The sequence below is a fragment of the Paroedura picta genome, chromosome 16 (genome assembly GCF_049243985.1).
Source record: "Paroedura picta isolate Pp20150507F chromosome 16, Ppicta_v3.0, whole genome shotgun sequence".
Lineage (NCBI taxonomy): Eukaryota > Metazoa > Chordata > Lepidosauria > Squamata > Gekkonidae > Paroedura > Paroedura picta.
This window is the reverse complement of record NC_135384.1, coordinates 28498178-28510198: the sequence shown is the minus strand read 5'-3', so window position 1 is coordinate 28510198 and position 12021 is coordinate 28498178. Positions and strand designations below refer to the sequence as shown.

The 12021-nt window shown below is 48.2% G+C and overlaps 1 protein-coding gene across 3 annotated transcripts in view; it reads left to right on the top strand.

Annotated features, from left to right (window-relative positions):
* The first annotated feature begins 3954 nt into the window (after positions 1 to 3954).
* Positions 3955 to 12021, top strand: part of ACLY (ATP citrate lyase) — a 31436-nt gene continuing 23369 nt past the window's right edge. For 2 of the 3 annotated variants that reach the window (XM_077313585.1, XM_077313584.1), the window contains exon 1: positions 3955 to 4090. The gene's annotated coding sequence lies outside the window, so the exon portion shown is untranslated. Of the gene's footprint in view, positions 4107 to 12021 lie in introns of all 3 variants that reach the window. The other variant, XM_077313587.1, reaches the window with a different exon arrangement.

The window sequence follows — 12021 nt, the reverse complement described above, 5'->3', positions numbered from 1 at the left end:
TCTCTGATTTTTAGGATGCTGTCTAGATTTGCACTGTATTTAGTTATACCTCTTCCTTCTGTATTAAACATTCACTTGAGGCCGACTGACGTAGAACAGCTGCTGAACCCCCAGACTGAAAGAACCAACCCATGAAAGAATCAACCCCCAATGTTACTGTTAATTATTTATAAAGTGGTTTTGCAATGTTCTGATGCCTTATTTGAAAGTTGATGTTACATACTGTTGTTACTATATATAATTCCATGTAATTTGTATTATATAATGTTCAATGTAAACCACCCAGAGCTGCAAAGAAATGGGCGGTACAGAAACATACATACATACATACATACATACATACATACATACATACATACATACATACATACATACATACATACATACATACATAAATAGCTTTCCTCCCCTGGTCATACCGCCCAATATGGTCATACCGCCCAATATGTAAAAGATTAATTAACGCCCACCCATTCAGGAAACCCTTCCAGGGCTATAATGGATGCACATGGGTGGTATTCCAGGTGGTGTTTTTTACTGCCATGCCCTTAAAAGCTTCAGTTGCCCATTTCCGCCCATTAAGCCTCTATTAAAGGACAGGACATTCCTTGTCCCATCTCTTGGCAACGCAGCTCTCTGTCATCTGGAAAGATAAAATGGCTTGCTTGGTCATCAATTAATTAGTTGGTCGATTAAATTTGAAACCTGGAACAAGCAAGTCAAAGAGATGAACTGCAAAACAAAACCTTGACTTGAGCAAAGAAGGATCCATAACCGGGAGGGGCCGTGGCTCATTGGAAGAACTGCTGCTTGGGATGCAGAAGGTCCCTGGTTCAGTCCCCGGTGATGGGAAAGACCTCCGCCTGAGACCCTGGAGAGCCACTGAAGGAACAAGGGTAAAGTGGCAGCTTCACATGCGTGTTCAGAATGGCATCTGTGCCCTCAATCTCTTGGGCCCTTGCAGGATTCAAGGCTCCTGGGAGAACCAGTTGATGAGGGATAGGAATCACGGAGAGCGTTTCGCTTTCCCAAACCCTGCAGAAGAACAAGCCCAACTGGTTCTGCAGCGACGGTGTGCCTGGAGGCCCAGAACAAGCCCAGCAAGCGGTTGCGTTGGTGGTCTGGTGAGACAAGGCAGCCAATAGTGCAGCGGGCTGCAGGAGGAGGTCACTGTGATGTCAGCGCTGCTACCTGCATGACCTCACCTCTTAAGGGGGTGGCAGGTGACAGTGGATGGGCGAGAGGGTTGGGAGTGTCCTGCATAGGGGTAGTCAACCTGTGGTCCTCCAGATGTCCATGGACTACAATTCCCATGAGCCCCTGCCAGCGTTTGCTGGCAGGGGCTCATGGGAATTGTAGTCCATGGACACCTCGAGAGCCACAGTTTGGCCACGCCATCTTCTCTGGGCAAAAGGATTTCTGTTGCGTGTTGTAATAGTGGAAGATCTCCAGTAACCACCTGGAGGCTGGCAGCCATCGTCTGTGCCCAGAATACAATGGGCAAAATGTGCAGGGGAGGCCAAGTTGTGGAACCGCACACCTGCAAGTGAGATTGTGCAAGAGGGCACTTCCTACCCTGGGAACATGATTGGCATTTAAATGGCCCTTGAAGATGTTTTCCATTTCTCCTTTGTCGTTTTCACTTCCTTCCCTACCATTGTTCTTGCCATATTATAGATCTTTAATTCTTCTTATGGCATAATTAAATCATTGCTCATTGCCTCGTAGTATAGAACCCAGTTTTATTTGATTGTTAATTATATATATTATTATATGAATCTTTATTACATGGGTGGTCCCTCCCACACACACACACACAAAAGACCCAGTTCTGTAGTTTGCTTGAATGTCAATAAGAGAAGTGTCTCTTTTGCTGTTCTATTTGCCATGGCCAATTCGTATGCAAGAAATCATCCCCTGAGATTGTGGCCATCACCATACACAAAAAGGGGAATTACATTTATTCATTTATCATCTGGCATGGGCTCCTCTAAGGAGGGAACATATCAGGAACCAGAAGGAAGAAGCTATTACCTTCGTCCAAAGAAGCCTTGAGGAAATTGTGTCACATTGAAGAGGTTGTTGCAAGTTCGTCTAGAAAGGTGTGGATGGGGCATGACAAGTTTGGAAACCTGTAAGGGGCAGGCAAGTGGGTGGCAATTGCAAGCCAGGTAGCTGGTGCAAGATCATACCTAGGCAACCAGGTCACCGCCTTGATGTGTATCTCCATCTCTGGGGTGTCAATAACCCACATTTCATTCATCCTATGGGACTAGACCCCTTTTTCTCTTTTGCTCCTGTCGAGCCGCAAATCCTTAGAAGTAACCATCTTTGAATCTAGCATGATGTACTGTTTAAAGAGCGACCGAGTCTTTTTTGAAGAGCCGGGTTGGATTTCCCACGCCTCCTCCCCACACAGCCAGCTTGGGCTAGTCACAGTTCTCTTAGAGCTGTTCTTGCAGGGCACTTCTGTTAGAGCTCTCTCTCTGCCTCACCTACCTCATAAGTGGCCTGTTGTGGAGAGAGGAAGGGAAGGTGTTTATAAGTTGCTTTAGGACTCCTTCGGGTTGTGAAAAGCAGGGTATTAAAAAAAAAAAAACAGCTCTTCTTCTTCTCTTGATCATTAACACGATTTGAGTCCAGCACAAACGTTCATGGATCAGAGCCTGCTTCCCCAAAGGCACAGAGTCCACTTGGGCGATTTTGCAAATCTGGTGGTCACGGTTTGGGCAAAGAGATGAAAGAGAGGGTGAGGAAATAGCCTTTCTCCTGTCAAAACAGGGCTCCTCCTCCTCTAAATTGCCCAACCCCACCAGACACACTTGGGAAAGGTCACTGACATCCAGGCCATGCACTCTGCGGGCATCATGCTTGTGGATTCGTGCGCACTCCCAGATCATGCCCAATACACAAACAACAAGGTGTAACTCACCGACCACACTGATGGTACGACTTGGCAATCCTTCCGTCCTTCTTTGCCTCCCTCCCTCTCGCCAGGGCTCCTTGACTTCAACTTTCCCACTTTCTCCCTCTTTTGCAATCTCTCCCCCAATTAGTGTTCCCAAATCCAGGTTTTTAAAATGCAGTCTAAACAGAACTTTGGGTCACCTTTAAGACCAACATCGTTTTATTCAAGGTATAGGAAGCTTTTATGTGCATCCACACTTCGTCAGATACAGTGAAGTGTGGGTCCAGGGTGCAAGTTGTCATGTGCAAGTGCAGTCTTTCAGATACATTTCATAAAACCCTGTTTCACTATATCTGAGGAAGTGTGCATGTACCCAAAAGCTCACACCTTGACTAGAACTTTGTGCATCTCGAAGGTGGCCCTGGACCCACCCTTTGAGTTGTGGAAGAACAAAACCTGAGTCCAGGAGCACCTGCAAAACCCACAAAGATTTATTCCAGGTGCCAGCTTTCATGTGCAAGCACAGTTCTTCAGATGCATGTCAGGGAACTCTGCTTCCTGCACCCAATACCTTTATTGGCATGAAACCAGTTAGGAGCAAGGAAAGCAGACACAGTCATAGAACACGAGTAAATATGAATTTATTTATTTATATATTTATATGCCGCTGCTCTCAAATGCCTCGCGGCGGTTTACAGAATTCATAAAAACAATAAAATCCCATAAAACCCATTAACAACATAATTAAAACACACATTAAATTTTAAAAAATTTAAAAAACTGAAGACATAATCCAAGCGACATCAGCGTCCTTCTCCCTTTGCTTCCCTATCTCTGAACTTTGTTGGTCCTGAAGGCGCCCCTCTCCCCCCACCCCGGAAGCGACAGAGCCGGCCGGGCGAGGAAGGGGGCGGGAAAAACTACCGCTCCCACAAGCCCCCGCGCGCAAGGCCCGGCCTTCCCGATCGCGCCCTGCTCTACCCACGGAGGCGAGCCAATGGGCGACGTCGGGCCGCGCTCAGGCAAGCGCACGTGGGGGCGCGGCCGGCCAATGGCAGGGCGAGGAGCGCGTGGGGCCCGATGAGATGAGGCCGCCGGGGGGAGGAGGCCGGCCCGGGAAGAGCCGCGGACAAAAGCGGCGCAGAGCCCCGGGAAGAGCCAGCAGCAGCGCCGCGCAGCAAGGTGGGTGAGCAGGCAGGTAGGTGGCCAGGCAGGTAAGTGGGTGGGTGGCATTGCAATTGCCCCCTTCATTGCAATTGCCCCCTCCCCTTGCATTGCATTGGCCCCCTGCCCTCCTGAGCCCCGTTTCCGCGAGGGAGAGAGCAGCACCCTTCGGGCTGCCAGACCTTTAAGGCACCCTCTTCCAAAAAATGAGCAAGGGTTTTTTGTTTTTGCTCTGGGCGTGGGGGGGGGGGTGGCTTGGATTTTCTTGGATTGACGTTGGTGGGAGTCTGTAGGTGCCTTGGGGGCAGAGACCGGTCTGCGAGGTTTTGATGGGAGTCTGTAGGTTCTTTGGGGCAGAGGCCGTTCTATAAGGATTTATCCCGATGTTGGAGGGAGGCTATGGGTTCCTTGGGGGCAGAGACTGTGCTGAGAAATTTTACCTTGACATTGGTGGGAGACTGTAGGTTCCTTGGGGCAGAGACCAGTCTGCGAGGTTTGATGGGAGTTTGTAGGTTCTTTGGGGGCAGAGACCGTTCTATAAGATTTTAACCCGATGCTGGAGGGAGACATTGATGGGAGACTCCAGATTCCTGGGGGGCAGAGACTGGTCTGAAGGTTTTGGTCGGAGGCTGTAGGTTCCTGGGGGGCAGAGACCGTGCTGAGAAGTTTTACCTTGACATTGGTGGGAGGCTGAAGGTTCTTTGGGGGCAAAGACAGTTCTGCGAGGGTTCACCCCAACATTAGTGGGGTGACTGAATGTTCCCTGGGGGCAGAGACTGATCTGTAAGGAACAAAAGTCTCCCACCAGCATCAGGCCGCCGTGGAATAAGTGAGTGGGGTGTTGGAGCTGAGAATAACCCATAGGTTGTGCCGGGGGGGGGGGGGGTGTGAGGGTTGAGAGAAGTTCTTTTGGGTGGAGAGAATACGTGTCTCCCTCTTTGGTAAATGCTGGAAACACAAATCATCCAGTGAAGACTGGTTGGAGGTAAATTCAGACTGGAGGGAAAGTAATCTCTGAGCATCTAATTGACTCAAGAGGATGACTAGAGCTTGAGAATGCTTCTTAAAGTCTGGGAGGACCGATTGCTCCGTGGCGATTAGCCAGGAGTTCCAAGCGATAACCTACCTGCCAAGGGAGAGGCCGGACTGCTGCTTTTGTGACCAGATTGGCGGCTTTGTGGATACACTCAGCTGACCACGGTTAGGGACGGGATGTTTTGGCTTGCCGGAAGGCAGGTCTTAGCGGAGCAGTGGGGCTGAGTCCTGTTCCGTGGCAGCTTGATTGAAACAGAGGTTTGTGGTGTGATGCACTTTGCCAGCTCCTTCTCTGGTTTTTCCCTTCCTTGATGCAGGCCTGCTGGGTGTACTGCTAAATTTCTCCTCCCTCTCGGCCGGGCGCACCAACAAATCGGTTGCCGTTAGGGTGATGGAGAAACCGGCTTCAAGCCTCAAAGATCTTTTACGTCCAGAATGTCATGTTCCTTCTGCAATATTTTGCCAACATAAAAAGGGGCCCTGGGTCCCCTACTGGCAGGAGCACTCTAAAGATGCCCTAAACCCTGCTTTGATCTTTAAAGGGAGAAGCTGGGTGTGGATCCTTGGGGGGGATTAACATGAGCAAAGTGTGAGCTTTTCTGCTGAGTCATGGGTACCACAGGGGGAAAACTGGATTTTTCTTTCTCACGGATGCCAACATTTCCCTTGATTTTTCTGCTTGAGCTGTACTGGTGGATAACTTGTTGAAATCTTGTAAGGAGGCAAAGTTGCAATGACTTTGTTACAGTGACCGTGACTCAGGAAGTTGGAAGGCTTAGCTGCACCCTTGGCAGCTATGGAATTGCGGAGTCCGGGTGCCAAAGAGTAAATCTTAAATGCACAGAGAAAGCTAAGCTGCGTAGAGAAGGGGGTGTTGAAATTCTGTGGCTCAGGAATGTTTCAGATCATACAGGCTATTTTTTGGTCAGGGTGTGGAGCAGGACTGGCTGACTCCTTGGGGTCACTGTTTGGCCACCCCTGATCTATATGGTTTGACATTGCTGGGATGTGCCTACTTTTGGCGAGTTTTGTTTGTCATAGGTGTCCTAGGAATTTTTCATAGAATCATAGAGTTGGAAGGGGTCATCTAGTCCAACCCCTGCAAAATGCAGGAAATTCACAACAGTAGCCCCAGTTCCCATGCCCAGATGTTGCCCTCCCCAAAAACCAGAATCCTTGGCCTGGAAGGAAACTGTTTGTCCCAAGGATTTAAAAAGATGTTGCAGATCTTTGGACGCTGTGGACGTTTTCAGAGGGCTAAACCGGCATTGATGTAGAGGCTCGGTTCAGCCTGTGTTCCTGGCCTTTTGCCATTTCTCAGATGCCTGTCAGATTCCGCAATGTTTGGCTAAAGGTTGTACGTGAGCGATATTTATATAGTGACGCCTGTTCTTTCCAGAGTGATGTAAGTTAAAAAAGTAACAGCATTGTTTTTTTTTAAGCGTTAATTCTCAACTCTTCATCTCTGGCTCCTTCTGCCGCTCACTATAAAATTTTTAATTATCTCTGTTACGGTCTCCCCAAGGTGCAGTTTTTATGTTCTGGTTCTCCATTTCCAAGGATGGAGGCAGAGCGCCATAACAGGACCCAGCTTGAGCCGGGAAGGGGTTATGAATCTGAGAGAAGCCAGGTCGGATCAGGTCAATGGTCCATCCAGTCCAACACTCTGGGTCACACAGTGGTCAAAACCCAGGGGCCATCAGGAGGTCCACTAGCAGGGCCAGAACTCCAGAAGCCCTCTCACTTTTGCCCCCCAAGCTCTAAGGACCACTGCCCCAGACTTAGGGTCCCATCTATGCCATGTGGCTAATAGTCACTTATATGTTTCTTTAATCCCTTCTTGAAGTTGTCTTTGCTTGTAGCCTCTTCTTCTTCCTGTGGCAGGGAGTTCTACATGTTAATTGCTCCTTGAGTGAATAATTGCTTAATTTTATTTGCCCACCAACGGGGGGGATGGAGGTAGGTCCTGAATGTGTCCTTCACAGTGGGATTAGAAGGAGAGACTAAACTCATCTGACAAGGCGCACGGCACAAATGACAATTACTTCACTGTTGAAGCTAAATAATCTGGTTTGACAGGGTAGGTGCAGAGCTATCTGCTGAGAGGATTCTCAGCTCTTGCCACCAAGTAAACAACTGAAGTTAATCGTGTCTCGGGCGGATAGAGTTCCAGGAGGAAGCGACAGCACTTCCAGGTGCTGCTCTAGGAACCCCACCTTGTCTCTGTGGTAAGGACTATAGAAACGAGAAGAAATTCCTAGAGTATCCTCATTAAGGACACATCTTCTCCCACTCCTATGTTTTTCCTGCGCCTCTAATTATCGAGGGCAGGGAATTGCTACTATCTGGCTCGGCAGTAGGTATTACAGGAATATTAATTTGCTACAAATTAACACAGCTAGCGGCACTGGCTTCCTTCCTAATGAAAGACCCTGCTGCTTGAACAGAAGTGCCCCCCATGGACAAGAAGGGTTTCTGGCACACACACCTCCCCTCTTCCCCCAAAAAAGCACTTCTTAACACCAGTCTTACAAATAAACACAGTTCTTTTCACTAGCTGGACTACCCAAACATCCCTACATTGTTCATTTGTGCCAGAAGAGAACAATTGTCCTAATCCTTCATTGGTTACTAGGAAGTAGCTTTCATTCTCAATAAGTAAGTTTCCCCCCACCCCTTAGCTTTCCGGATACTTGGCTATTGTTTTTCTATGTTGTTCCTAACTAATACGATAGCGTGTGGCTCTCTAGGTTTGCATCATTTACTGGGGAAGGAACAATAACATCAAACAACATCATCTGTTTGGGAAAAGGGGTTGGTTTGGTACCTGCATTAGGCGTCATTTTAACGTGACACTTTTTGTGTGTGCAAATTAGAACCTGGTTCCCTGGATTTCTGGAGAGCATCATGGTGCAGTGGTTGGAATGACAGGATTTGGGAGGTCCGGATGTAGACCCGCACTCTGCCACGGATGCTTTCTGATAGTGGAATGAACCGGGGTGGAGGCAGGGTGGCTGTTTCGCCGTGGCTTTCCCTTGGCTGGTCTGACTGCGGTTTGTTTGCCCAGGGCAACGCGAGGCCTTTCTAAATCAACAGCGAGCAGCAGCTGTTCTCCTCTGCCGGAGGCGAGGCCCGAAGGGGAAGGATACGAATCCCTCCCTTTTACGCATGCTAGGTGGTTATTTTAGGAATGCTGTGAATAATTGCTTTCTTTTATTTGCCCACTGGCAGGGGATGGAGGCAGGTCCTGAATGTTTCCTTTGCAATGGTATTAGAAGGAGAGATTAAACTCCTGATACTGTGGCTATGGGTGTGTCCCCCCGCCCAAAAAAAAACACCACCACCATCAAAACCTTTGTGCATCAAAGAGGAGGCTGAATTGCGTTTTTAATTTCCGAGTTGGTGAGAAGCCAGAAGCACCGGTCCATAACGGGAGCAGAGCAGAGAAGCTTTGTTTACCTGGCAAAACAAACTCGGTCCTGTTTTCATTTGATTGTAGACGTGCACTTTAAGTTATTTGACCACCGAGGGAGACCCTTGGGGTCGAAATGACTCTCGTTGTAGTTCCACGTTTATGGCACTTGATAGGGTTGATGGAGAAAATCTCTGTTAGAAACTGTATACAGTGTTCTTAATTTATGAGTTCATGAGGATGTGTAAAATACAAACATTGGTTGTAAGCTTTTTCTGCAGGTCCACCTCTAGGTTCTGCACTTTGGCAGAGGCAGCCAAACGGTGGCTCTCCCGGTATCTGTGGACTACAATTACCATGAGCCCCTGCCCGGCATGGTAATTGCAATCCACGGAATCTGGAGAGCCACTGTTTGGCCATACCTACCATAGGCCTAAGTAAAGCAAATGTGAAAATCTCGTGTCCTGTGGTGCCTTCAAGACCAACAAGATTTTCAGAGTCTGAGTTTTCAAGAAGAAGTTTTGACTCTGAAAATCCTGCCCTCTGAAACTGTCGTAGAAGAAATCGACGAAGCCAAAAGAGGATTCAGTTGGATTTTTGGTGTCTGAAGGATGCATAACTTAAGATACACCGAAAGCTCAGTTGTCGTCCCCTGCTGCCTCTATGGTAGGCCTGTCCATCCATAACTGATGTTCACTGTGCAAGTCCTTCACCTTTGGGCTTCTGTGTCTGTCATGACCAGCAAAGAAGTCGAATGCAGAGTTAACCTCTATTAGAGCCGATTTTCCTGGTTTGGTTTCCTGGGCTTGGGTGGGAGCAGCTCTGCAGAGGATTGCCCTGCAGGAGTGACAAAATAAACTGTGCAACGTAAGCAGATGGATGCACATTTGAGCAACTTGTACAGGGAGCAGAATTCAGCTTTCCTTTATGCTGAATTCTGAATATTTGTAACATGCAGAAACATGTTGTTATTTTTTGGAGGTGCTGCTCTTTTACCAATTTGCAGGTCCTTGAGTTTTCTATAGGACCGAGACAAGACAGGTGCAAAGGGATGACGAGAGAGAAGCAGCGAGTACTTGGTTTTCCTCTCCTGAGATGTTGACGGTGCTCTCTGGAGCCGCTCTGATTTCTTCAGCCGTGCCCTTCTGTTTCGATGGAGAGCACACCTTGTCAACGGGATCTGGGAGATTGATGTGACCTCCTTACCTAGACCTTGCGGAGCACTCTGGAAACAAGGACTGCTTTTCAAATTTTTCATGACAGCCCCTGGAATGAAAATGTATAGCCCTGTGAGAATGTTTGTGTGTGTGTGTGTTTTTTTTTCAAGGATCTCTCTCCTTCTCCCTCCCCATGCTTTCATATCTCTGTTCACCACATAGATACTTCCTACCTATCAATAATTTTTTTTTAAATGACCAGTCTTCAGAGGAAAATTGGAAGGGCACCATAGAAAACTACTGGAATGCACTGGATCCAGTATTCAGTGTCTGGATCCTCTGAAATAACCAAGATAACCCATAGCAAAACTCTCTTATATTAGAACTCTTGCTTGGTTTGGGATTCCTCCGATCAAGCTGTTTTAAGTAATCGTAGGTGGGGTTTGGGTGCATGCTTACGGTTACACAAAGAGGACCTTCACGGAATTAGATCAAGAGTCCAGGGCTACCTTGGAGGTATGCTGCCATGAGCTTTTGTGAATCAATTAGTTTGCTGTCTAGCCCATCCAATTTATTCTGTCGGGCAGGCACCTTCCCCGGCCTTGTCACTTGAGCCGAAACATTTTGCATGCAGAACGTGGAATCCGTGGTTGAGCTATCGCCCTCCTCTCAGCACGTTCACTGACCGGAACTGACAGTGGGTTTGTTCAGCGAAGCATTTTTTTGCATCCCGAAATGTCTTTGTTTTTGCACTTGTGGTGCGTGTCTAATGACCGCACCTGTCTACTTACGAAACAGAGCGCTCTCATCCGAAATGCCGAGAATTGCTTCGTGCACCTCATTCCTTCCCTCTCCCAAAAGAAGTCGTGCACTGGGATGCTAGATTATGCATGCATAAAGATTTAATTGGCAGCTTGGTCCAGATTGCTGTTTTAGGGCTGCCCTGGAATTACAGCTCATCATGACAGCCTGACCTACAATGATCCCTCTGCTCCCCAAATCTCAAGGAGTTTCCCATCCTTAAGCTAACAATCCTTTCCCCCATCCCCTGTTAGCAGTTCGAGGGACCCTGGCAAGACCAGGCCGGCCCCTTCACATTTTTAGAGCACAAATTGCCCAGGCCTTTGGCAGGTACATTTCAGGTAGGTATTTAGCAGGGACAGCTTTATTCCCAGCACGAAATTTCAGCAGTTGGGTCAGTGCTGTGCCTTCATGTCCTGCCGTTGCCAAAAGCCAGATTCGTGCCAGACCTCGATGGTAGACTGCAGGGTAGGGGAGAGAGGAGTTTCTTAAGACTGTTTCCGAATCTAAAAGGCCACACGCTCCGTGTCTCTTTACCCGCGCGCCTTGGCTGGCTTTATTTTGCGTTTCTCCGTTTCTGTTCCCGAAATACAACAGCTCCGCTTTGGTTACTGGGCTACCTTTCGGCGTGTTAATAAAACAAGAGCACGATGTACCTCCTTGCGGCTTCAAAGCTATCGGGACCAATGAGCAGGCGGGATTGTGGCAGTTGCCTCAGAGTGCTGTGAACCCCACAGGCCAAGGCCCTAGGTGGAGGTCCCTCAATCAGCAAGCTCTGCGTGATTGCTTTATTCATAGCGGCGTCCTCTCGGCTGCCCTGCTGGGATGTGAAAATGGAAAGAATGCTTGAGTGTTCGGAGTGTTTTAATTTTAATCTGAATGATTGCCGGAGCAGAGAACAGATGTGCGCAGCTCCTTCCACTTGCAAAGCAAGAGTAACTCACAGGACCTGTGTGGCTCAGGGCTCTCTGTTGTCACTCACAGTGGCTTTTTCAGAGTTTTGACTGGGGAGTTTTCCCAGCCCTGCGACTTTGCATCTTTTCTGGCAGGGCCGGAGGTTTAAATTTGGGGTGCCTGTCTTCCCACCTAGTGCATTCTCTTTCGCTGAGCTGTCGTTTCTGTCTCGCAAATCAGACACACGGCTCCATCAGGACCCGAATCCACCCACGTCTTGAGCTTGGTAGGCCCACCAGTGTAATTATTTCTGAATGGGAACGGGGGAACAGAAGTTTTCCCCCCACTCGGTATCTTGTTCGCTGCTGCTTCGCAAGGACACCGGGGCAAGATCAGATTTGGAAAACCCCGTTCCTTAGCTTGGAATCTAACCTCATCAAAGGACACACACTGCAAGACTTGAATTCCCCAAATGTTTGCTCTCTTCCCCCTTTCAAGGGAACCCACCAATAAATGGAACAGCCTGACCATGGATAGTAATGATTGGGGGGTAGATGGGGGAGGTTAGTATTAATATTCCTTATAGCTTTATGGATGTTTTATAGATTGTTGATGTTTGTTTTTATGCTGTGAATCACTTTGAGCCCATT